The sequence below is a fragment of the Symphalangus syndactylus genome, chromosome 5 (assembly GCF_028878055.3).
Source record: "Symphalangus syndactylus isolate Jambi chromosome 5, NHGRI_mSymSyn1-v2.1_pri, whole genome shotgun sequence".
NCBI classification, from domain to species: Eukaryota; Metazoa; Chordata; class Mammalia; order Primates; family Hylobatidae; genus Symphalangus; species Symphalangus syndactylus.
In genome coordinates this window covers 25747020-25774543 of record NC_072427.2, presented here as the reverse complement: position 1 = coordinate 25774543, position 27524 = coordinate 25747020, and the positions used below count along the sequence as shown (strand labels likewise).

The 27524-nt window shown below is 39.7% G+C and overlaps 1 protein-coding gene across 12 annotated transcripts in view; it reads left to right on the top strand.

Annotated features, from left to right (window-relative positions):
- Positions 1-3921: 3921 nt before the first annotated feature.
- The window catches only part of ZFAND6 (zinc finger AN1-type containing 6), a 77375-nt gene continuing 53772 nt past the window's right edge, over positions 3922-27524 (top strand). For 2 of the 12 annotated variants that reach the window (XM_055277498.2, XM_055277496.1), the window contains exon 1: positions 17448-17534. The gene's annotated coding sequence lies outside the window, so the exon portion shown is untranslated. Of the gene's footprint in view, positions 4156-4246; positions 4510-17447; positions 17535-27524 lie in introns of those variants that run through there. The other 10 variants (XM_055277497.2, XM_055277495.2, XM_055277500.2 and 7 more) reach the window with 10 other exon arrangements.

The following is a 27524-nucleotide window of genomic DNA, read 5'->3' as shown; positions in this document are numbered from 1 at the left end:
CTCCTGCCTCAGCCTCTCCGAGTAGCTGGGACTACAGGCCCCCGCCACCACGCCCGGCTAATTTTTTGTATTTTTAGTAGGGACGGGGTTTTACCGTGGTCTCAATCTCCTGACCTCGTGATCCTTCTGCCTCGGCCTCCCAAAGTGCTGGGATTACAAGCATGAGCCACTGCGCCCGGCCAGGAACTCTTATGACCAAAAATAAAAGGACAAACAACCCAATTAAAAAATGGGCAAAGATCTGAATAGACATTTCTTCAAAGAAGATACCCAAATGGCCAATAAACACATGAAAAGATGCTCAACATCATTAGCCATTAGGGAAATGCAAAGCAAAACCACAGTGATACACCACTGCATACACACTAGGGTGGTTATAATCAAGAAGATTGATTATTACAAGTGTTGGCAAAGATGTGGAGAAATTGAAACTCTCATTCAATTACTGGTGGTTATGTAAAATGGTGTAGTCTCTATGGAAAACAGTCTGGCAGTTCCTCAAATGGTTAAACAGAGTTACCGTATGACGCAGTGTCTGCCTACTCCTAGGTAGATACCCAAGACAAATAAAAACAGGTTGGGCTTGGTACACCAGTAATCTCAGCACTTTGAGAGGCCAAGCTGGGAAGACTGCTTAAGCTCAGGAGTTTGAGACCAGCCTGGGCAACATAGTGAAACCCCATCTCTACAAAAAATAAAAAAAATTAGCTGGGCATGGTGGTGCATACCTGTAGTCCCAGCTACTTGGGAGGCTGAGGTGGGAGGATTGTTTGAGTCCAGTAGTTGAGGTGTCAGTGAGCTATGTTCATGCTACCACACCCTCACCAGGGTGACAGAGTGAGACCTCATCTGTTAAAAAAAAAAAAGTCCCTATAAGAACTCGGATAAAAATGTGAATAGGAGCACTATTCACATAATAGGCAAAAAGTGGACAACAACCCAAATGTCTATAAATTAATGAATAAATGTGTCATATTAAATATCAATACAGTGAAATATTATTCAGCAATAAAAGGAAATAAAGTGCTGATACATACTACAACACAATGAACTTTGAAAACCTTATGCTAAGTGAAAGTAGCCAGTCTCAAAAGACCACGTATTATATGACTACATATTTACGAAATGTCCAAAATAGGCAAAACTAGCCAGGCATGGTAGTTTGCGCCCGTAGACCCAGCTACTCAGGAGGCTGAGGCCAAAGGATCACTTGCAAAACTTAAGGGACACACAGTAGCTTCGTGGTTGCCTAGGGGTGGAGGTGGGGCATGGATTGGGGGAAAGGGGAATGTGACTGCCAATAGGTACAAGGTTGTTTTTCTGTTTTGTTTTTTCTTTTTCTTTCTTTTTTTTTTTTTTGAGATAGAGTCTTGCTCTGTCACCCAGGCTCCAGGCTGGAGTGCAGTGGCGTGATCTCAGCTCATTGCCACCTCTGCCTGCTGGGTTCAAGTGATTCTCCTGCCTCAGCCTCCCAAGCAGCCAAGACTACAGGTGTGCACCACCATGGCTGGCTAATTTTTGTATTTTTAGTAGAGACAGGGTTTCACTGTGTTGACCAGGCTGGTCTCTTAACACCTGACCTCAAGTGATCCACCTGCCTCGGCCTCTCAAAATGCTGGTATTACAGGCATGAGCCACTGCACCCTGCCAAGGTTTCTTTTTAGGGTGACAAAATGTTCTGAAACTGATTTGTGGTGATAACTGCACCACTGTGAATATACTAAAAACCACTGAATTGTATAATTTCTTTCATTTTTCTTTTTGTTTTTTCTTTAATAGGAGACAGAGTCTTGCTATGTCGCCCAGGCTGGAGTGCAATGGCCATGATCCCATTACTAATCAGCACAGGAGTTTTGACCCGCTCTGTTTTGGAATTGGGTAGAGTCCTCTTTCTTAGGCAACTTGATGGTGCCCCCCCATCCTCTATGGACACCTGTGGGTAGAGTGCACTACTGCCCAGAACTCCTGGACTCGAGCAATTCTCCCACCTCACCCTCCTGAGTAGCTGGGACCACTGGCATGTGTCACCGCGCCCAGCAAATTGTATTGTTTAAAAATGGGTGAGTTGTAATGATATGTGTGTTAAATCTCAATAAAGCTTGAGTTTCTAGCTTTAAAAACTGGAAACATGGTGTTACCATTAGCCAAAATTAGGACTACAGGAGGAAGAATGTGTTTGCGGGAAAAGAAGCCTTGGACATATTGAGTGGCTGTGGTAAGCACACAGTGAATGTCCTGCTCTGGAACACAGGAAAGAAGATGGGGCTGGAAATAATAATGCAAATACACAATCATTTATTGAGCATCTGTTACATACCAGGTGCTGTGAATATGTTGTTTACGTACACTGCCCGGTAGGTTGCATATGTATACTGTTTATTGTTTCTGCTCCCTCTCTTCCCCTGTGTAAGTCAATGAGAGGAGGGCCTTCATCTCTCTTACTTAATGCTGTTTCCAGCACCTACAGAACAGGCTGGCAGAGAGTCGGCATACAGCATTTACTGGGTGAATAGAAATGCAGTATCTTTTAACCCTCATAACAATCCTTTGTGGTAGGTTTTTGTTCCCATTTCACACAATTTTCTTAAGACCACAAAGCTAGTAAGTGACAGTGGTCTGTCTGCATTCCAAGTCACAATGCAATGCTATAATCTCTCAATCTCCCAGAACGAATCTGGAACAAAGGAAAGCAGTAAAGGTTATGTAAACCCAATTTCTGCAAATTCATAATAACTGTATATGAAAATCCAACTGGGTTAGGTGCTAGAGTTAATACAACGATAAACTGGACAAGAATCTGAAGAAAAATACATTTAAGACAAAATCCATAAGACTTGGCGCATAACCTTGCTAGTTCAAGAAGCTCCTTCACACATATCTTATTTAACCCCCACAAATAGCCTAATAAGTAGGTTTTATTACCATTCCAATCAGGCTTTTGTCCTCCACTTGAACTGTACTCCCCAAGTGACTTCTGTGTTGCTAAATGCTCAACACGTACTCACTTCAGGCACAAAATTTAAGGGAGAACCAAAAAACTGATCAAGATGAATAACATTTTTTTAAAATTAAAATTAATGCAAAAAATCTATGAATAACAAAATACCAACATTTAAAATAAAGAGGATCCTCAGGACTGGGCTCGCCTACCTGGATGCCCCAACGGAACCCCTCATTCACGGCAGGACCGAATGACCTCGAACTAAAGTGTCACGTACTTCCTGCTTGTGATGCTCGTGAGCCCGAACGAAGGCTGGAAAAACTTCAGGGGGAGCCATTCTGCCTATCACCCCTAGTTCCAGCGCAGCAGCGCAGCGTGCACCACGCAGGTGGGAACTAACCCCGTGCTTTTGGAAAAGGCTGGAACTGGGGGTGCTTGTGCCCGTGCATGTATGTATTGCACACGTGTGCATGCACGCTTCTCGTCTTGCTTCTATTTCCAAGTCCCAGTTCAGGACAGGGCAGAGTACTGCTTTCCAGTACGCGCCCTGAGCTCGGACTTTGCGCTTGCAGACTGAAGCGCCGGCCTGCATGTGAAGACAGTAGCTCAGAATTCCTTCCTGCACAAGTGCCAGGTGGAGTGCAACTCTTTTTGGTGCCTCAATCCGAGACAGGGACACGCCATTCCCTGCGAGGTAGCAAAGGTACCTGAACCTACACAACCAAGCCCCTAAAGTCTCCGCGGCACCTCTTAATTGCCTTCCCTTAGCTATTAGAGGTAGAGAAACTGCGGCGGGAAGCGCCCCCAGAGACCGCGGTGGAGCAAGGGACAGCGGAGGTGCACAGGGCGGAGGAGCAACTCCTTTCGCCCCGCCCCGCCTCTTCTCTTGCCTCCGGCCAATTGCCGTGCGCCCCGAGCCTTGACCCCGCCTCTCCGCGCCTCCTCCGGCCTGCGGCCCCGCCCGCGCCAGTAATAATTAGCGTGCGGGCGGGGTCCGTCGCGTCAGCCCCGGGAGCCGGCCAATCCAGTGGCTCTCCTCCGCGGTCGCGTCATAGGCCGAACAACCAAACAGAAAAGTTTAATAAACAGCGGACGGAGGGGCCGGCGGTGGCGGAGCCGGAGTAAGCCGGGATTCGGTGGCCTTACCTGTCCCCATTCACCGGCGGCTACCGGCGACGGCGGGCAGCGCGTCAGGCGGAGAGAGCCGCCGCCAGGTGAGGAGTGCGGCCCGCGGGGCCCGGCCTGCCCGGCGCTTCCCCTCCCCCGCCCGCTCCCTTCCCCCACCGGGCTGCAGCGAGGCGAGGCCCGCCCCCGGCCCCTCCCGGCGCCCGGGAGCCGGAAGCGGAGGGCGGCTGGCCGGAGCAGCAGGTGGTGGGCCGCGGGCGAGAGGGCGAGGACTCCCGGCTCCGGGGGTGGGGGCCGGGGATCCGTGGGTTCACCTCAGACGCGCGCGGGCGCCCGCGTCCCGGGGCCGCTTCCTGTCAGGGTGGTCGCGCTGGGGTCGGGAGCCTCAGTTCTTCAGGGCCGCGGAGGCCGCGACGCGCGCCGCCTCGAGCGGGTTCCGTGCGGTAGGCTAGCGGGGGTCGGAAGGGCCCCGGGCACCCTGGGGCGCGTCAAAACCCCCCCACCCCTCCGAGTCTCAGGTGCTCTTCGGGATGTTTTTCCACCTGCGGTGTTTTCAGAAACCAGCCGGAGGCAGCCCGGTGTCTCCAACTCCTGACTGGCACCGGGAAGGGAATTGGTCTCTTTTTTTCCCTGCTTGGGTTTAGCTTGCTTAGGATTCTAAATTTTTTGTCTGCTCTTTTGAGATAGTTATTTTCAAGTTTTAGCTACCTAAAAAAGTATGAAAGAATATTCTGCTTGAAATCTTTTTAACTTGGTGTTTAAGTCCTGTGCTAACCCACACAGTTGGGACGCTATGATTTACCTTCACATCTCGGAAGTTGTGACCAGTTGTGAGGAAGTTAGGGCCTTGGGGTTACCTAAAGATAATTTATATTAAGTTGTTGGGCCATAAAAACTGGGCAGAATTGGCCACGCGCGGTGACTCAACGCCTGTGATCCCAGCACTTTGGGAGGCCGACGCGGGCTAATCACGGGTCAGGAGATCGAGACCATCCTGGCCAAAATGGTGAAACCCCGTCTCTACTAAAAATGCAAAAATTAGCTGGGGGTGGTGGCGGGCGCCTGTAGTCCCAGCTACTGGGGGGGCTGAGGCAGGAGCATCGCTTGAACCCGCGAGGCGGAGGTTGCAGTGAGCCGAGATCAAGCTACTGCACTCCAGCGTGGCGACAGAGGGAGACTCCGTCTCAAAAAAAAAAAAAAAACCGGGCAGAATTAATGATTTTGATGCTCCGAGAAACAGGATTAAATTCCTCTTTCAAACCGAAATCGGAATTTGATTCTTTTAAAGTGTAAAATACCATAAACTTTTAAGGTTAGTTGTTCAGTAACCATGTCACCAATTTTAAGGCACTTTCTGAGTTACGTATAGTTTCTCCAGAGTCCTAGGGGAAATGTTTTGCAAAATGTGCACGTTTAACTTTCTCAAATAGGTTGTCTTTTTTATTTTTACGTTTTAAAATATATTTAAAGGGAGACAGATCACAAATGTGCAGGAGAAAATACAGGGTCGATGGATTTATTATCTTGTGATAACTTTTTGAGTGTATGCATATGTCAGAACTTACACGTTTTACACTTCAAATGTGTGCAGTTTATTGTCAACTATATGTCAGTAAAGTTTTTAAGAAATAACCAAAATATATTTAATACCACAAAAACACAGTAAAGTATAAACAGATAAAACATCATAAATCCTTGACGACTCCCCCCAAACACAAAACTGGAACATTACTAAAACTTGCATTTGTCTGTGAGTTTCTTATATGTGCAGTGGATTTTGTGTATGTCACTTCCTTGACTTTTTGAAAAATAGTTTTATCATATATGTTTGTATGCCGAAACTGTGTGGCATTTAATTTGTTTTTCTTTTGAGCTTTATAAAAATAGTATGTGGCTGTAGTTTATTTCATTGCTTTATGATACGTTAATCTGCCAAAACTTATGGACACTTAGACCGTGTTTTTATTGTTTTTTATTTTGTTTTCCTATAAGCAGTCTTGCTCTATGAACATTTCTTGTTTCCGGCCCTTGGTACACAAGTACAAGAATTTCTCTAGAGTAAATACTTAATGTGGATTGCATTAGATGGTATTAGGTAATCAGGACTAGAATAGATTGAATTACTTAGAAATAAAATGAATGAAAAACATTAGGATTCTCTATTATGTTTAAATAGAAGATTCATAGCCGTAGTGATTGAACTAGAGTTCAACCTAGTTGAACATTTGTATGAAAACCCAAAATTCCTGTTAACTTATGTATAATGACTATCTTACTTTGAAGTCACATTGTAAAAAGTCTGGCACTGGTATCTCCTTTTCAATGCAAAAAATAGTATAGTAGAAAAAACGCTGGATTGTATGTAAAATAAATTATCCTTTCTGCTGTTCCTCTCCTCCCCTCTAATCTCTAGCAAATTACTTAAAAATTTCTCTTGTGCCTTAGCATGCTCATGTAAAAGAAACTTGTCCCAAGCTTATCCTTCCAGTTTTGCACAGACTTTAGTTAAGGAAAACACCTGTCAAATGGCACACCATTTAAGGGAAAGCATTAGGACCAAGGTGTTATTCTGTGGAATTAAATTTTGTATCCTTTGGAACATTTTTGGAAAAGTTGTGTGGTGTTTCAGGATTTGTTAACTCCATATTTAAATATGTTTTAGATTAGAGAATGCCCACAAAGTGTGCTTCCCGAGGATCTGTTTCATTATGCTAACAGAAACACAGCGACAAATTAGGGAATAGTATCTCCTTAATATCCTGAAGATACGTGTGTTTTTATGTGTTTCATGTTTTCATTCATGTATGTAAGTGTGAATTTACATGTAGTTTTGAATAACCTTATTGTTTGAAGGCATGGGAGTAGAGATGGTTTCATTTTTTTCTATATGTAGCTTGCAGACAAATATCAGGATGCTTTGTTTTGGTACGGCTGTATTCTGCTTTTAAAAACCTTATTTTTTATTTGATTATAAGGACAATATGTATATGGGGTTTTCCCCCTCAAACTTTAGGAAAGAATAGAAAGTTACTAAGAAAAGCCACCTATAACACCATCATAGATAACTGTTGTTAACATTTTGTCAGGTATACCCCTGGTCTTTGTGTGTGTATTCTTAATATCCTAAACCATTAAGAGTCCATTCTAAACACTCTCAGCCTGGCTCTTTCTTAAGAACTTAGCGAAATGTAATCTGCCTCACCATCTTGTTTTATATAAGATGATAATAGAAGTCATCTGACTGGTACCATTGCTTCAACTTTTCTACTGTTCTGCTTCATTTAAATGTGTAAATTTGTAAATTAGAGTATCTTACTCTCTGATTCAAAACCCCCCAGTAGCTTTTCAATATACCAAATAAAATTGAAACCTCTTACTGTGGCTTACATACTTCAGACCGGCAAAGTCCACTAGAAATACAACGTTAGTCACAAATGGGAGCTACATTAAGTAATTTAAAATTTTCTGGTAGCCACATTATGAAAAAAAGAGAAACAGGTGAAAATACATTTTATTTAACCCAAAAACTATTATTTCAACATGTAATCAGTGTAAGGAATTGTTGATGGGATAGTTTTCTGTTTTTAGACCGTCTTTGTAATTTGGCGTGTAGTTTCCACTTAAAGTACATCTCAATTCAGACTAGCTACATTTCTTTTTTTTTTATTTTTTTTGAGACAGAGTCTCGCTCTGTCTCCCAGGCTGGAGTGCAATGGTGTGATCTCAGCTCACCGCAACCTCTGCCTCCTAGGTTCAAGCGATTCTTGTTCCTCAGCCTCCCGAGTAGCTGGGACTACAGGCGTGCCCCACCACGCCCAGCTAATTTTTTTTTTTTGAGATGGAATCTTACTCTGTTATACAGGCTAGAGTGCAGTGGCGCAATCTCGGCTCACAGCAACCTTCGCCTCCTGGGTTCAAGCGATTCTCCTGCCTCAGCGTCTCCCCAGTAGCTGGGACTACAGGTGTGTGCCACTACACACAGCTAATTTTTGTATTTTTAGTAGAGAGGGGGTTTCACCATGTTGGCCAGACTGGTCTCAAACTCCTGACCTCAGGTGATCCACCCGTCTGGGCCTCCCAAAATGCTAGGATTACAGGCGTGAGCCACCGCACCTGGCCTAAATTTTTTTTTTTTTTTTTGAGAAGGAGTCTTGCTGTGTCACCCAGGCTGGAGTGCAGTGGCGCGATCTCGGCTCACTGCAAGCTCCACCTCCCGGGTTCAGGCCATTCTCCTGCCTCAGCCTCCCGAGGAGCTGGGACTACAGGCGCCCGCCAACACGCCCGGCTAATTTTTTGTATTTTTAGTAGAGACAGGGTTTCACCGTGTTAGCCAGGATGGTCTCGATCTCCTGACCTCGTGATCCGCCCGCCTCGGCCTCCCAAAGTGCTGGGATTACAGGCTTGAGCCACCGCGCCCGGCCTCCTAAGTTTTTGTATTTTTAGTAGAGACTGCGTTTGGCCATGTTGGCCAGGCTAGTCTTGAACTCCTGGCCTCAAGTGATCTGCCTGCCTTGGCCTCCCAAAGTGCTGGGATTACGGGCATGAGCCACCATGTCTGACCCAGAGTAGCCACATTTCAAGTGCTCAGTAGCCACATGTGAGTAGTGGTTACCCACATGGACAATTCCATCTTATAAAAGTACTATAACCTAGTTATCTGTTGGGTGTAACTAAGTTAGTTTATTATTTTTTTCTTATTATTATAAGTAGTGTGATAAATATCAGAGCTACTTCTATGTATTTGTCATTGTTTAGGATCTAGTCTGTCTTACAATCACTGATTCAAAGCATATGAACATTCCTTAAAGTCTCTTCATAAATATTGCAAAATTTTGTCCTTAAAAGTTTGACTAACATCAAACTTTAATATCAAATTTGACTAAAAATATGACAGAATACACATTTCTTGTATATCTTTACCAACATTATCTGTCTATCCATCTACCCTCCATCTTCCCTTTCAATAGGAATCATTATATATTTCTTTGATTAATTATGATGGTAAATAAACATGGTTATTGGACATCTTCTAGTTTATCTTTTGCCCATTTTGTCTGGTGTTTTATATTTGTGATACCCTTTTAAACCTTTTGTATTTTTAGGGTTTAGGATAGCAACTCTGCTATATACTGCAAATTACATATACACATATATGTATGTATACATGTATACATATACACACACACACACACACACACACGTATGTTTGGTTTTTTTAAAATGTTTTTTGAGACACGGTCTTGCTCTATCACCCAGGCTGGAGGGCAGTGGTGCAGTCATGGCTCACTGCGGCCTCTACTTCCTGGGCTGAAGTGATTATCCCACCTTAGCCTCCCATGTAACTGGGACTACAGGTGTTCCCCACCATGCCTGGCAATTTTTTGTAGAGATGGTGTTTTACCATGTTGCCCAGAATGGTTTCAAACTCTTGGGCTCAAGTGTTTCACCTGCCTTGGCCTCCCTAAGTGCTGGGATTACAGGTATGAGCCACTGGGCCTGGCCTGCAAATATTTTTCCTAGCTCTTCATTTACCTAACAGTGTTTCTTTTCTCTTGCTCTCTCTCTTTTTTTTTTTATCAAATAAAACAAAAACAGGCAAGGGTTTTTACCTTTTAAGAAAATTAGGTTAATTCTTTTATGGCTTCTACTTTGCTTTTATATTTAAAGGCTTCTCCTACCCAGATAAATTTTCTTCTAGTTCTTTTACGGTTTCATATTTCACATCTGTCTTTTTCTGTTCATCTGGGATTTATTTTGACATGTGAAGTGAAATAACTTCTCTTATTTTTCCTTAAAAATTTTGGCCCCACTTAAAAAAAAAAAAAAAACTTGTTGCCTTGAAATAAAGCTGCCTTTATCATATGTTAAATGCACATATTCTTGGTTCTTTTTAGGTTTTATTGAAATATCAATGATTTGGTACCAGTGCACACTTGTATACATGGGGCATGGTATTTTCATTTTGTAAACAAATGTGTTTTTGTTATTGTTTAAGTCTCCCCCCATCCCCCTTTTTTGGTTGTTGCTTTGTTAGTCCTCAGATTTTTTAGTTTATTCTTTTGGGGCTTCAAATTAGTTTTGGTTTTGATTTTTTTTTTTTTTTTTTTTTTTTTTTTGGAGACAGAGTCTTACTCTGTTGGCCAGGCAAGAGTGTGATGGCACGATCTTGGCTCACTGCAGCCTTTGTCTCCAGGTTCAAGTGATTCTCATGCCTCAGCCTTCCGAGTAGTTGGGATTACAGGGGTGTGCCACCACACCTGGCTAATTTTTGTGTTTTTAGTAGAGATGGGGTTTCACCATATTGGCCAAGCTGGTCTCGAACCCCTGACCTCAGGTGATCTACCCACCTCGGCTTCCCAGAGTGCTGGGATTACAGGCGTGACCCACTGTGCCTGGCCAGTTTTGAATTTTTTAACTTAAAAAAATTGCAACTTTGATAATATTTTATGTTTTATAATGAAAAATGTAATGCTATTGAATGTTCTTCTGAGCATAGCTTTAGCTATATTACTTAAATTTTGATGAGTAATATTTTTATGTTTATATATTTAAAAACCCCTGCAGTTGCAGTTTTTATTTTTTCAACAAGTATTTAAGCACCTGCTCCATCTAGACATTGTGCCACATGCTGAGGACACAACTATGTACAAGACAAGATCTCTTGCCTTCATTCAGTTACAGTCTGTCAATATAGACAAACCAACGAATAAAGAATTTTCAGATTTTGACAAGTGCCTAGGAAGTAAATAATAGGTGCTAATCGGATGATCTGAGACTGTCTCTCTGAGGATGTCACGTTTAAATTGATTGGCGGTAAAGGTGTGTATGGGAGTTTCTTTAGCTTTCCCAATCTACCAAAACATAAAAAAAAAATTGAGTCTCGCTCTGTTGCCCAGGCTGGAGTGCAGTGGTGTGGTCTTGGCTCACTGCAACCTTTGCCTCCTGGGTTCAAGCAATTCTCCTGCCTCAGCCTCCTGAGTTGCTGAAATTGCAGGCATGCGCCACCATGCCCGGCTAATTTTTGTATTTTTAGTAGAGACAGGGTTTCACCATGTTGGCCAGGCTGGTCACAAATTCCTGACCTCAGGTGATCCACCCGCCTCAGCCTCCCAAAGTGCTGGGATTACAGGTGTGAGCCACCATACCCAGCTGAAATTACTAAGTTTTTTTGGCAAAATATTTTGTGAAATTTGCTTTGCAGGCCTGGCTGAGATCACTTGATGTCAGGAGTTCAAGACCAGCCTGGCCAACATGGGGAAAACTCATCTCTATTGAAAATACCAAAATTAGCTGGGTGTTGTGGTCGGTAGCTGTAATCCCAGCTACTCGGGAGGCTGAGGCAGGAGAATCACTTGAACGTTAGAGGCGGAGGTTGCAGTGAGCTGAGACTGCACCACTGCACTCTAGCCTGGGCGACAGAGTGAGACTCTGTCTCCAAAAAAGAAAAAAAACAAAAATTGCAAACAGTTTCAAGCCTCTTCCCCATCTTCCAACTGGATCACTGCTCCAAAGCTTGTGCTGTGTAGAAAATTTGTAACTGTGATTCTGAGTTCTAAAATCAAGAAGTTGGAGGTAGTTTCCCAAGTGAAGAGAACTGCTGGCACAAATGGCACATATGCAAAGTGCTTGACTTGACTTTGAATGTGACAGAATATTGGAATAACTGGCATTTACTGAGGGAGGACAGTGGGACAAGCTTTGTTTCAGGACTTGTTTGGGAGACTTTTATTTTTTATTTCCAAACGGTAGGGCTGCTTCCACCCCTCCTGCCTTCCTATGGAGTTTCGATTTTGTAATCCAAATCAGTCTCCTACCACTAGCATATATTATTTTACCCCTTGCTACTTTTCATTATTTCTACTGTTTTCAGTTTTCTCTACTCAAGACCTTTGCATATGCTTTTCTTTTGCTTAGTTGTGATTTCTTTGAGGAATCCTTCCTTGATGCCACAAAATAGGTTACATCTTTCTGTTGGCTTCATGTGCTCATTTTATATTGGGCTTTTTTTCATAAACATTTGTAACAACTCCAGTTCATTAAGTTTGTGTGAATTGTTTTAGCGTCTGTTTCTTCTTCCAGATCCATACAGTCTGGTAGCTACCATCCACTTGTGGCTATTTAAGTAAATTTAAATTTAATTTAATATTAAAAATACAGTTCTTCATCTGTATTAGTCACATTCTAGGTGCTCACTCAGCAGCCTTACGTGGCTAGTGGCGATTGTGTTGGACGGCAGAGATACAGTCTTCTGCAATAATAGATATTTATCTTAATTTATAGTCCTGTGGCTAATGGCTACCATATTTTATTTAAATAGTCACATCTGACTATTGAGATATGGCAAGTCTGAATTGATGGTACTGAGTATGAAATAGGAACTTGATTTCTAGTACAAAACAATGAAAATATCTCAATTTTTAAAATATTGATTACATATTGAAGTAATGATATTTTACATGTATTGTGTTAAAATATACTATTACTGTTAATTTTATTTCTTAATTAAAAGTTTTTTTTTTTTTTTGAGACAGAATCTTACTACGTCACCCAGGCTGGAGTGCAGTGGCACAATCTCGGCTCACTGCAACCTCTGCCTCCTGGGTTCAAATGATTCTCCTGCCTCCGCTTCCCAAGTAGCTAGGATTACAGGCGACCACCACCGCGCCTGGCCTATTTGTTTGTTCGTTTGTTTGTTTTTGAGACATGGTGTTGCCTTTGTCGCCCAGTATGGAGTGCAGTGGTGTAATGTTGGCTCACTGTAGTCTCAACCTCCCTGGCTCAAGGGATCTTCCCACCTCAGCCTTCCAAGTAGCTGGGACTACAGGCGCGCCACCACGCCCGTATAATTTTTACAAATTTTTTAAATTTTTTGTAGAGATGGGGTTTCACTGTGTTGCTCAGGCTGGTCTTGAACTTTTTTTTTTTTTTTTTTTTTTGAGATGGAGTCTTGCTCTGTTGCCCAGGCTGGAGTGCAGTGGCACGATCTCGGCTCACTGCAACCTCCACCTCCCGGGTTCAAGTGATTCTCCTGCCTCAGCCTCCCGAGTAGCTGGGATTACAGGCGAGTGCCACCATGCCTGGCTAATTTTTGTATTTTTAGTAGAGACGGGGTTTCGCCATGTTGGCCAGGCTGACCTCAGGTGATCCGCCCACTGTGGCCCACTGTGGCCTCCCGAAGTGCTGGGATTATAGGCATGAGCTGCCGCGCCCAGCCGGTCTTGAACTTTAGAGCTCAAGTGATCTGTCTGCCTTGGCCTCTGAAAGTCTTGGGATTACAGGCGTGAGCCACCGTGCCCAGCCAATTTTTAAATTTCAATGTGACTGCTAGGAAATAGAAAATCACATGTTGCTGTCATTATGTTTCTGTGAGACAGCACTGGTCTGACTCAACCATAAGTTTCTGCAGTGGTAAGGACTATATCCATTTTATTTACTCTGGTATCTTCAGCACATAATAGACATTCAAAAGATTTGGTGAATGAATAACTCTGTTAACTTTTGAATGTTACTGTATAGTTTACAGAGAATGTTACCTATTCAACTTGCTTTTCATAATTTGTTTGTTTTCTTTGTGACTGATTAAAATGGTTGAGAAAAGCTCTTTTGGTAGCTATATAAAGAATTAGTCTTCGTCTTTTGTGTAATATTTTATTTATTTTTTTCTGGTTTAGGCCTCCAAGGAGAGAGAGAATTTAAAGTTGGCTAGTCTGTTTTCTCTTAGTTTTTCTATGTCTAGCACTTTTTCTTGGATGATCTATGATATGTTATTTGGCACATGAAAATTTATGACTCTTAAAATCTTAATAGTTGAGTATTATAAATAAATGCCTTCTCTTTTACTTTTGTCTCACTATTGTGATCCCTGTTTCTTTTTATTTTGCGTTAATCAGTGACCTTGTTTATCCCTTGAGACCTAAAACAAAGCAATTTACTGTTTTTTTGTGGAAAGATACCTTATCCTATCAGCTTGGTTTATGCTTGCTTATCTGTATGTTTCCTTAATGTTTCCTTTGTGTTCAGTGTTTGACTAAATAGGCCATTCATTCAAACTCCCCAGCTCCTCATACAAACCTTGTAATCTTTTTCGCTAAGGAATCAGGAGAGATACACCAGGAATTGCAAGCTCAAATATATCTTACTTTTGTAGGCAATGTGTATTGGCCAGGGAAATATTTTTTTATTTTTTATTTATTTATTTAGAGACAGTTTTACTCTATCGCCCAGGCTGGAGTGCAATGTCTGCTGCCCAGGTTCAAGCAATTCTCCTGCCTCAGTCTCCCAAGTAGCTGGGATTACAGGCGCCTGCCACTGCGCCTGGCTAATTTTTGTAGTTCTAGTAGAGACGGGGTTTCACCATCTTGTCCAGGCTGGTCTTGAACTCCTGACCTTGTGATCCACCTGCCTCTCCCTCCCAAAGTGCTGGGATTACAGGCGTGAGCCACCACACTTGGCCATATTTTTTTTATTTTTTATTCCCCATTAAGGTGTTTTTCAGAGTTTATCCTTAGTGATCCCGGTTATGTTTTGCTAATGTCAGGGTGGTCTTTTTATCAACTACTACAATAAACCACCAATTGTGCCAGAGAAAATGCCCAGGATTAATTTCTTTTGTAGGAAGAGCAGTTTGAACTATATGGAATCCTTCAAAATTCTAAGAAAGTGTTTGCCCCGTTCTGTATATATTCTGCCAAAAGTTGTTCCTAATAGTCTAGATATTGATTCTTTATATAAGTAGGGTCTTTTTAATCAAAAGTGAAGTGGCACCAAACATGCATCATACACTAATATAACACCAAGACCACTGTCAATCTATATATAACCAAGAGAAAAGAGAACTGTGGACTTAGCGATTCCAGATTGTTTTAAGATCTCTGGGACCTGCTTGAAAGAACATCAAGATGATTATCATTTTAGGTAGCAAACAGGTTAAAATTAAGAGTAGCTTATTCCATTTCTACATCAGCAGCAGCAGAAAACAACAGCAAAAACAAAAAGAAAGCAATGTCACAACCGTAAAATGTATAACCGAGATAAATATGAAAACAATATTCAGTGGCTTGTTCTCTTCTAAATTGTTTTTAGCTGATAAGATTTGGGAAACTTTCTGGGCTCCCACAAATAATATACAATACATCCTTTGAATACTTGATGCTTAAAAAGTGTTGTTACTGCATGCAATCAGGGAGCTCCAGAGCTTTTTGCAGGCTCCTTGTTCCTGAGAAGCAATATTGTTTTCATATTTATCTCGGTTATACATTTTATGGTTGTGACATTGCTTTCTTTTTGTTTTTGCTGTTGTTTTCTGCTGCTGCTGATTTAGAAATGGAATAAGCTACTCTTAATTTTAACCTGTTTGCTACCTAAAATGATAATCATCTTGATGTTCTTTCAAGCAGGTCCCAGAGATCTTAAAACAATCTGGAATCGCTAAGTCCACAGTTCTCTTTTCTCTTGGTTATATATAGATTGAGAGTGGTCTTGGTGTTATATTAGTGTATGATGCATGTTTGTTTCATAATTAACTTTGAAGTGAAAAATTGATGCGAGAGCAAAGGTTTTATTTGGTTTCCATAACTATCTACTAATTTTATGCTTGCCAGATTTTAAGATTAAACTGTTTGCCATCTCTCCTTCTTTTTTTTCCACCATAAAACTTTTGGCCATCTACAGTCACTTTTCCTCAAGTCTTATGCTGTAATTCAAGCTGTATATTCTTTTTGCTGATTGCTTCTGTACCTCCTCTGCTTCCAGTGTTCTTTTTCAAGAGTGTCCACACAGTGGGAAGAAAACCTGAACTTGACTCATGAAGTGCTGGGCATTCAAAACAGCCAATCCTTGCAAAGGATCTTGGGAGTAGACCTCTGTGAATTGGCTCTTTCAATTTGTCCACTTAAAGGGCATAATAGATTATGCAGCTGTTTGGGCTTCAGCAGGGTATTGCTCCATATTCATGTCTAGTTGCAATTATGTGAATTTTCAGTTTGTTACAAAGACTTCCCATTGTATTCAAAACAATTTTGTTGGCTTTGTGTTCTAATATTTGAGTTTTCTCTGAGGAAAAATAGTTGCAAGATTTTGAACTTTGAAAACTTAAAATGTTTAAAGGTTTTGTCACTGTTTTTATTTTCTGATGCAAACCAAACATTGAAAGCATATTTTAAGAAGTCACTCTAATCTTTAATTTCGAGTTTATGAATCACAGAATTTTTGGTAGAGGTAAAAATTATACTTACACCATAAATTAGACATTAAATGCCATTTAATCAGTCAGATAATGATTAATGTCAGATTAATGTTTGATGGGCCAAGCTGCTAAAACATAAGCAGTTCTAATTAAAATATATAAACTTATAACGTAAAAATAGCAAACTTAGTAATGTATAAAGTGACAGTAGGTCTTTTTTGCTTAAAAATCAGAGTTCCTGTATAGTGTCTCTTTAGGATCTCTGTAGTAAAAATATTATTTAATGTAGCTTAGTGAGAACTTTAAGAGGAGTATATCTTTCACTTTAGGGTGCCCATGCCGCTTTGAAGTTATAGAGTGCAAAGTAGTTTCCACACATTTAAAAAAAAAAAAAGATGAAAAAGACTTAAACTTTTCTAAATTTTATACCTGAACATGTCATTAGAACATGTGCCTTTTGCTTTTAGATCTCTGTTTGAAAATGGTTAAGCATTAACCTTGGCAAAATACTCACGTCAGATCTGTTAAGTGTAATAATATTTCTGCCCAGTATTTTCTTCAGTTTTAAGTAGAAATATCGACCTTTGATGTCACTGAAATTTCTACTCTGTTGTGATACTGAGAACATAAATGTCAGTGAATTTGATAGACAGCTTAGAAATGAATCTTTTGAATTCGGTATTTTAGTGCTGTATATTTTCACTTAAGTTATAGTTTTCTCTTTAAGTCTTAGAAAAAAACATTGGTTTGTTCCTCTTAGCAACATATTGTAATGGATTTTCTGTTGCCGTTTTACAATTTTCAGGTAAAATGTGAACTGTATTAAAAATAATCTGTCTTTAAAGCATAACTTCACCTTCATTGCTCCATAAAAATAAATGATTTAGATTAGAAGCATTGTATTTTAAACAATTGGTCACAGCTGCTTCTGTGAGATTTTCATTTATGTTACTTAGTTTATTTTTCACCTAGACAAGGGTAAGCAAACAGTATATGATGGGAAAACTGAAACCTTATCTACTGTTTCTTTAAGAAACCAGCTTATCCAGGGGGTTTTAGTGTGTCTAACCTAACCTGCTAGCAAGGAAAAGTTCTTTAAAATAATGGATATTAGCCGTATCCAATCACAATTATCAGTTTCACTAACAGGGAGGAGATTTTACTCTTCAGCCACTAGAATTGGAGAAGGTGGAGCTTGGTATTCAGGTTTGGTTGCTTTGGAGTACAGCTTCAAGTGAAGTTAATCTGAGGTGAAGCAAACAGAAAATTGTGGAGGTTTTGTTGGTAGGATTTTTGTTCTAATCTTTTTATGATCCTTTATTTTATAATTTTGCTCCTTTATGATTCTGTGTGTGCTAGGTTTTGTCATTGTTTTTATTTTCTGATGGAAACTGAACACTAACATTAAGCAGGGAAGCAGAACAAAAGGGCTGTTTGGACAGGAAATAGGTGTTCAGAGAATCAAACTTGACTTTCTCCCATCATTGTTTTTAGTTCAGAATATGAGTGTCATTAAAACATCTTAGACTCAAAATCGTCTCCAATAACAGGCTTTTTTTTTTGGATTGGTTCATCGAACAGTCAGTTGTCAGTTTTTATAAATGATGTTTTGAGGAGGTTCATTTGATATGTCATTTTCCTTAAACTTAAAATGTTAAGTTGTGGAAAGATAAATGTGATAGGCTTAAATAAGTCTTTTTTAGTAAATTGAAATGCCAACTGTTTAATTTTTTTAACCCCAGCACAACACCCCTTTTAATTTCAGTATATTTTAATTTAACAATATGTTGACATTTTTAATATGCTCATAATTTTTAATATGCTCATAATTAAAAAGGCCATTGATGAACAAAGTAAAACTGCTTTCTTCTTACTACATTCAAACTCTTCATTTCTTTCAAAGGTGGAGATAAGTAATTAACATTTTGAAACAGGAAATGAAAGGATTTATATTTTTAAAAGCTATAGGTAGGCTACTACGACTTTTTTTTTAAAGTATCTGATTCTATTTACATTTCTCATTTATGAAGTAATTGTAGTGTATTTCAGTACAAGAATATTTTTTAGAGACTGTTTTCTTTATATTGTTGCTCTTTGTTCTCATAGAAATTAAGGTGTAAATTGCAATAATCATTGCAATAATCAGACCAAATGCCAGCTAAGCATTTTCAGCCATTGTATTTGCTATGCTATTTGTTCCGGATCATGCAAAAGTTTTTAAATTAATGCTTTTCTGCTATATCTGTTGTTTAAACAATAGTGTAATAATAATGAAATCAAGAAAAGTTACCTATCTACCCACCAGAAGATCATTGTTTGGTCATCTCATTTTTTTCCTGTTCTCTTCTCTGTCTTACATTCTTGCATTTTTCCAATAATTATGAATCTGTGCAGTTTTATGTTTTCACTTAACTATCTGTTGAAATTGTTTTCGTTTCAGTAACTATGTAATTCTCTTAAATTGATGTGACCTTAATTAACCTAGTTTTTTAAATTGTCTACTTTTAGGTTCCAATTTTTCGTCATTTTTAATAGTATTGCGTTGAACACACCTGTATGTAGCTGTAAAATATTTTGCTTTTTTAAAAAAGATTTCTTTTGGAAAAATCCTGGAGTGACCTTACCTAGATCAAAGGATAACGAACACTTCACTGGCCAAATTGTTTTTCTAAAAAGTTATACCAGTTTATATCGACAGCAGCAGAATATGCTTCAAAGTTTTTCTGATGTGTAGCCCCTTAAATGCCTATTTTTCTGATATGTAGCCCCTAAAAGCCTATTTTCAACAGCATTTTCCAAGATGTAGATGGATATAAATCAATTTTTTTGATATTAAAATCAGCTGAAGGAAATTGGAAACACTTTTACCCACTTAAGTGAGCTATTGTATCTCTGTTAGATATTTTATATACTTAGTGTATGTGTTGCTATTAGTAAGTCTGGGGCTTAATGTTTTACACTGCCTTTGTTATTCAGGCTGGCTCTTCTTTTTCTTCTGGTAAGCACATACCAAAAGAAATATTTTCTTTCAAGAAAATATATCAGAAACATTTTTAGGAGGAGACTGGAGTAGTGCCAGTTAACTTCACCTGTCTCAAAAACATGTATGAATAACTTTTGTCATTATTTGGGCATTTCTTAATTTTGAGTTTTTAAAAATACACTTTGGAAACAGATAACTCTTACGAATAATTACAGGCTTTGAAATGGTATATCAGCATCTTTCCAGTATTTTATAGGTTTCAGTTAAAGGTAAGAACTTAACTTTACACACATATAGTGGTGCTAGACATATGTTGTTTCTATGTGTCTTTAAGAGCGTGCTTTGTTGGCATTGACCACGAATTATGTATACTCTTACTAGCTCGTCTGTTAAATGAAATAGGCGTTAACTGGCTTATAAACTAGTTGAGTAACGTTCCAGAATAAACTTAAGTTGTGTTAAAATCAAAGACAATTCTAAGACAATCCTATTTTTTCTTACAAATGGGGAGTAATGATAAGCCATAGGCTGGGCTATAACTCACTGATGCAACCAGTAGTTGGGCATGTATGATATTGAGTTAGTCTAGCTCATTTTGCAATTTAAATAATTTAACTTACTTTGTGTCAACTTTTATTTCAATTAACTGGTAATTTAGTATCTCTGACTTTCAGAGCTAATGCTGGTATGTTTGTCATTGTGTTTGTTTCAGAGGAAAGTTTTTTTTTAATGTCTGCTTTTATTGTTTGATTTTTTTTTCAGATACTTTGGTGTTGAACATTTGGGATAGAAGAGAGAAATTTAAAATTAAAAATTTTCCATATTTATATCACAAATATTGGTAATTTGACAATATGTAATTTGATTGTCATGTTAATAAAATTTAATGTTATTGCTACCAAATAGAGATAAAGATAATTGTAAATACTGTAGGGAAAGTTTAGCTGTTGATTAGATTTTGCTGGGTACCCCAAGGTAAAGAAGTGAAGTTCTTTTAGTGGTTTCTGTAACTGTAATTCTGCAGTACTACTGATCTTATATTGACAGATTTAGGGAATATCTTTTTGGTTTCCTAGAGAGAGTAGAAACTAGTTTTCTACAAGGAGAAGAAAACTTTTAAATTGACCTAGGTATTTGGGTCAAGATATGAAGAGTGATGGTTGTGTTTTATTTCAAAAATAATGTATTCAAAGTCTCTGTTGTTAGACACCATTCAAGAGGAACATAGTGATTTTTTTTCCCTCCAAATAATATGAGGAAAAAATTTAATGGGCAATAAGTTGATAAAACTTGAAAAAACCTAGAGCCATTTTTGTTGAAACCTATTAATGCTAATTTTTGAACTGATGTGTCTATGACCTTGTTTAACTAAATTTGGTTTTCTGTGTTTGTATGCCATTGGAGAAAATGAACTCAAAACAGTTTTGTGGTTTGTAGTGCTTTGGTAGAAGAGAGCAGATCCATCCATCTATCCCTGTTTATACCTTTTTTCCCCTCTGCGATATAAATATACTGTGTCATCTGCTACCAATAGATTTTTGTAAGTACTAGATTTCTCAGCAACATTTAGTGCCATTGACTACTTTTCCTGCTTGAAACTCTTCTCATTATTTTCATGATACTGTCTGCTTTCCTCATTAGTGATCTCTGTGTCCTTTGCAAATTTTTCTTCTTTACAACCATTAAGTAATAGAAGTTCGTGGGATTTTGTTCTTAACTCTTCTCTAGACTTCCCTTTTGATGATCTCCAGTCCCATATCTTTAACATACTACACATATTAATGGTTCTAACGTCTGAATTTAAAATCCAAAATTTTTTTTGTACCTGAGACCCATATTTATCCAGCTCACCAGAAGTCATAGTAAATGGGTGATACTGCCACTCAAGCCAGAATCTGATTGTCATTCTGATTCTTCTTCTTCACCAGTTAGCCACAATTAGCCTATAAATTTTAAATTCAGTGTCTCTAGAATTGATCTTTTTTTTTCCCTTCACGTGTTAGCATAAGGCCATGGTATGATTTCTTACTTAGATGACTAAAAACCCCCCTAATTGATCTGCATTTCCATTTTAGGCTCTGTATAATGCATTCTTTACTGTGCAGTCATATCCGTTTTTCTCTGCTTCATATTCGTTAGTGAATACTAGCTAGAGCGAAGAATAACACCAGCTGATTCTGTGCTAAACATTCTCTCAGATGGTCCCCACGCTAAGTACTGTTACTCTCATCGAACCAGTAAGTCAATTTAGAAAGGCTAGTTAATTTGTCTAAGGTCTCCTTGGCTGGTAAGTGACTAGCATACTTTAAAACTGAGGTTTGTCAGACCAGAAGTCCTTTCCCTTACGCACTGAGCTGTGTGCTTTCCTGAGCTTACTTCTCTATTCCTTTTTTCCTTCACATCATTCCACTTCACTGTTTAACCACCAGCTATTTGTAGTTCCTTCTTCTAAGGCATAGTGAAAACTTGCTGCCTGTCTAAAAATGCTTTAAGGGAAACAAACATTAAAAAAAAAGTATTTCTGACAGTTTTTTGGAACACTTTGATAAAGGATATTAAACATTTTAGCATCCCCAGGATATAAGAAGATAAAAGAATGAGACACAGGCAAAGTAAAGGTAGTTTTCCTTATGCACATAGTTTTGAGTTTCATAGCTGTTGAATTCCTCACATTTAATAAAAGCTTGAGACCAAGCTGTGGAGTGGGAAGATTAGGCAAAGTGCAAAAGCACTTTAAGCTATTTGAAATGCTAACAATTCCTTAAATAACTATTGGCTTGGACCTTGTGCTCATTCTGCATCCGGGTGTATAAAGCACCTGCCTGTGAACAAAATCAAATAACTTACTGAGTAACTTATACATAGGGTAGAGAGGCTACATAGATTATTTTGCATCAAATATTATATCATCAAAAAAGTTAAATACTGCAGCCAACATTACTTACAAAATAAAATTGATGTGAACTGAAAAATAGTTGATTTGGAATCATTTTCATTTAAAATATTTTCTCTTTGTCCTCTGTGCCATTCCCCCTCTAACATATTTTAAAGCAAAAGGACCTCTATTGGACCAAAAAAAGAAAAAGTAGCCTTTTTATTCATAGCTTTGAAAGCAACTTCGTGGTAAAGGAAAAAGGTCAAATTGATGAAACTTTTGAAATATAGGTAAATATTACCAATGTTTGTTTCTTTGAAGGGATCAAATTCTTAACTGTAGTTGGGAATTAAAGGTAATTATAAGCATAATAAAAATCCATGAATTACCCATTATAAGAATAGGAGTGCTTTTTCTTTGTGTTTTTTTTTTTTTTTTTTTTTTTTTTTGGAGACGGAGTCTCGCTCTGTCGCCCAGGCTGGAGTGCAGTGGCGCAATCTCGGCTCACTGCAAGCTCCGCCTCCCGGGTTCACGCCATTCTCCTGCCTCAGCCTCTCGGAGTAGCTGGGACTACAGGTGCCCGCCACCGCGCCCGGCTAATTTTTTTGTGTGTGTGTGTTTTTAGTAGAGACGGGGTTTCACTGTGGTCTCGATCTCCTGATCTCGTGATCCACCCGCCTCGGCCTCCCAAAGTGCTGAGATTACAAGCGTGAGCCACCGCGCCCAGCCAAAACTTTTTTTTTTTTTTTTTTTTTTTTTGAGACAGAGTCTCACTCTGTCACCCAGGCTGGAGTGCAGTGGCGTGATCTTGGTTCATTGCAACCTCCACCTCCCTGGTTCAAGCGATTCTTCTGTCTCAGCCTCCTGAGTAGCTGGGACTACAGGTGTCTGCCACCATACCTGGCTAATTTGTGTATTTTTAGTAGAGATGGGGTTTCACCATATTGGCCAGGCTGGTCTCGAGCTCCTGACCCTTGTGATCTGCCTCAGCCTCCCAAAGTGCTGGGATTACAGGCGTGAACCACCACCCCCGGCCTTCAAAACTTTTAATGTGGCATTATTTACTATCCAAAATAGTCTTTTGCTATATTTTATTTTTTCAACTTTTATTTTAGGTTCAGAGGTACATGTGCAGGTTTGTTACATGGGTAAATTGCATGTCACTGTGGTTTGATGTACAAACGATCCCGTCACTCAGTGAACATAGTACCTGATAGGTATTAATAGTTTTTTAACACTCACCTCTCCCCAGCCCTTCCGTCTAATTGTCTCCAGTGTTTATTGTTCTCATCTTTATGTCCTTGTGTACTCAGTGCTTAGCTCCCACATATAAGTGAAAACGTGGTATTTGGTTTTCTGTCCTGCATTAATTCACTTACGATAATGGCCTCCAGCCCCATCCATGTTGCTACAACGAACATGATTTTGTTCTTTTTCATGGCTTCGTAGTATCCCATAATGTATATGTACCACATTTTCTTTATCTAGTCCACTGTTGATGGGCACCTAGGTTAATTCTGTGTCTTTGCTATTGTGAATAGTGCTGTGATGAACATAAACGAGTGCACGTGTCTTTTTGGTAGAATGATGTATTTTCTTTTGAGTATATACCCAGTAATGGGATTGCTGGATCTAATGGTAGTTGTGCTTTAAGTTCTTTGGGAAATCTCCAAACTGCTTTCCACAGTGGCTGGACTAATTGACATTAACACCAACAGTGTATAAGCATTCCATTCTCGGAAACCTCACCAACATCTGTCATTTTTTTGACTTTTTAATAATAGCCATTCTGACCGGTGTGAGATGATAATTTGATTTTGATTTGCATTTCTATAATGATTAGTGATGGTAATGTTGAGCATTTTTTCATGTATTTGTTGGCTGTATTTATGTCTTCTTTTGAGAAGTATCTGTTCATGTCCTTTGCTCGTTTTTTAATGGGATTATTTCTTTCTTGCTTGTTGAATTGTCTGTTTTATAGATTCTGGATATTAGACCTTTGTCAGAGGTGCATAGTTTGTGAATATTTTCTCCTATTCTGTAGATTATCTGTTTACTCTGTTCTTTCTTTTTTTTTTTTTTTTTTTGAGACGGAGTCTCGCTCTGTCGCCCAGGCTGGAGTGCAGTGGCGCGATCTCGGCTCACTGCAAGCTCTGCCTCCCAGGTTCACGCCATTCTCCTGCCTCAGCCTCTCTGAGTAGCTGGGACTACAGGCGCCCGCCACCACTCCCGGCTAATTTTTTTTGTATTTTTAGTAGAGACGGGGTTTCATCGTGGTCTCAATCTCCTGACCTCGTGATCCGCCCGCCTCGGCCTCCCAAAGTGCTGGGATTAAAAGCGTGAGCCACCGCACCCGGCCTAATAGTATTCTTTAATATACTGTTCATATTTAGTTTTGTCAGTTTTCTCAACAATATCCTTTATAGCTTTTTTGTTTGTTTGTTTTGTTTTTTTAAGGTTTACTACAGACTTTATACTTTACAACTCCAGCTTGGACTTGTCCATCCTTTTTGATCCTAACCCTCTACCATTTTTCTGTGTGTTTATTTTAAATCTTCTCTATTCTTTAAGACTTTGGCCTAGCACAGTGGTTCATGCCTGTAATCCCAGCACTTTGAGGGCCAAGGCAGGTGGATCACCTGAGGTCAGGAGTTCAAGACCAGCCTGACCAACATGGTGAAACCCTGTCTGTACTAAAAATACAAAATCAGCGGGTGTGGTGGCGCATGCCTGTAATCCCAGCTACTCGGGAGGCTGAAGCAGGAGAATCGCTTGAACCCAGGAGACAGAGGTTGCAGTGAGCCGAGACTGTGCCACTGCACTCCAGCCTGGGCAATAAGAGCAAAACTCTGTCTCAAAAAAAAAAAAAAAAAAAGGACTTTCACCTCACTCTTCCCTTATGTTTTATTGTTATCATTGACATAATTTTGTGAGTTTTCTCAATTTACTGCCTGTTCTTTTCCTTAACTTACAAATGCTTGTATCTTCATTTACCCTCTTTTCTTTATAGAAGATAAATTCTTTCTGGGTAAGAAAATTCTTTTACGTGTGCTGTAGATCATTGCTGTCTAATATGGTAGTTAGTAGTGACTATTTAAATTTATTAAAACTTAGCTCCTTAGTTGCACTAGCTCCATTCCAAGTGCTCAGTAGTTCGACAAGGCTGGTGGCTACTTAATGTATTGGGTAGCACCTTTCTAGATTCCCTTCTTTCCCAACATTTGAGGGATTTTTCTTTATTGCATCTTTATCCATAATAGACCCACCATGATCTTGCCCTTGCTTATCTCTGTATCCTCATCTCACTACTTTCTCAACGTGTACTGTACTTCAGTCACAGTAAACTACCAACATTTTCTCCAAATACCTTGTTTCGGGCCCTTTTCACTTTTACAGCTGTTACCTTCCCGCGTCTTCCTGAAAGACCTACTCATAATTGACAACTCCTTCTGTTCCTCACTAATCCCACCAGATTGTAATAATTCAACACATTTGCCTTTTGTACCAAAGCTGTGAGATCCTTTATGAGTAGGGGCCATATTCTGTCTTCGTGTGTGAGTGTGTGTTTTTTTGTTGTTGTTGCTGTTGTTTTTTTTTGCGACAGAGTCTGTCACCCAGGCTGGAGCAGCGGCATGATCTCCTCACTGCAGCCTCCATCTCCCTGGTTCAAGCAATTCGCCTGCCTCAGCCTCCTGAGTAGCTGCGATTACAGGCTGCGCCACCACCTGGCTAATTTTTGTATTCTTAGTAGAGATGGGGTTTTGCCATGTTTGCCAGGCCGATGTTGAACTCCTGGGCTCAAGTGATCTGCCTGCCTTGGCCTCCCAAAGTGGTGGGATTACAGGTGTGAGCCACCGCTCCCAGCCTAGCCTTTGTGTTCTCTTGACTTAGCATTCAACTATATGTTGAATTGAAATGAAGATGTAATCTCTGCCTTCTAGCTGCTTACCATAGGCAGATTGTTGATCACTTGTCTAGACTCCCATGCCTATGGAAATGGAATAGCTTTCCTTGTAATACTGCCGGAGCTCTGCTTTCCACCCAGTCCATTTTAGCCTACTTGAGCCCTGGACCTTGAGTGCTGTCTGGATGCTTGAACTATGTTTTCCTTTTTTTTTTTTCTAATCATCTAGAATCCAGCCTAACTCTCCACCCTCCTAGGTATTTATATTTTAGGAGTATCAGTCTACTTGTGACTGTTGAGTGCACTGTGTAGAATCATGGTATCATGTTTTATTTAGTCTGGAATATCCTTCATCATTCAGAATATTAAGGTGAGTCTCCCACCATAAACCAAAACAATCCTTTCCCTATGACGAAGCTAACCACCGTATAACTTCTCTTCCTTGTTTATATTTGTGTTGTTTCATATTATATTGTGACTTGTTAATTTGTCTGTTTTCCTGAGTAGCAGCCATTCCTTATTCAAATCATACTGCTCAGAAACTTTTTCATTTCAGTTTACTTAGCTATTAAGTAGTAAAGCAAGAATTTGAACCCAGATGTACATTTTTTTTTTTTTGTATCCTCAGTATCTGATAGTACCTAAGTACTCAAGAAATGCCTCTTGAATTGACTAGTGACCACAACTCTGTCAGAATCTGCATCTCATTCTTTTTGATGTATTAGCATGTTCAGGTGCTTGGGCTTTGGAGTCAGACTCTCTGGGTTCAAATCCTTGCTTTGCTGCTTACCAGCTGTTGGACCTGAACAAGTTCCATAATCTCTGTAGGCCTCAGTTTCCTCATCTCTAAATAGTTGCTACTACTTTTAAGGGATATTGTGAAGATGAAAGGAGACAATGCAGATAAAGCATTTATCATGGGACCGCTTAATTCTGTTCTTACTATTTGTCCTGCAATTCTGACTTACCTACTAGCTCTTAGTTAATCCTGCTCCATGCTCACTCCATGTTTTTTGTTTGTTTGTTTGTTTTTTTCTTACTCTTTTTTTTTTTTTTTATTATACTTTAGGTTTTAGAGTACATGTGCACAATGTGCAGGTTTGTTACATACGTATCCATGTGCCATGTTGTTTTGCTGCACCCATTAACTCGTCATTTAGCATTAGGTATATCTCCTAATGCTGTCCCTCCCCCCTCCCCCCAACCCACAACAGTCCGCGGAGTGTGATGTTCCCCTTGCTGTGTCCATGAGTTCTCATTGTTCAATTCCCACCTATGAGTGAGAACATGCGGTGTTTGGTTTTTTGTCCTTGCGATAGTTTACTGAGAATGATGTTTTCCAGTTTCATCCATGTCCCTACAAAGGACATGAACTCATCATTTTTTATGGCTGCATAGTATTCCATGGTGTATATGTGCCACATTTTGTTAATCCAGTCTATTGTTGTTGGACATTTGGGTTGGTTCCAAGTCTTTGCTATTGTGAATAGTGCCTCAATAAACATACGTGTG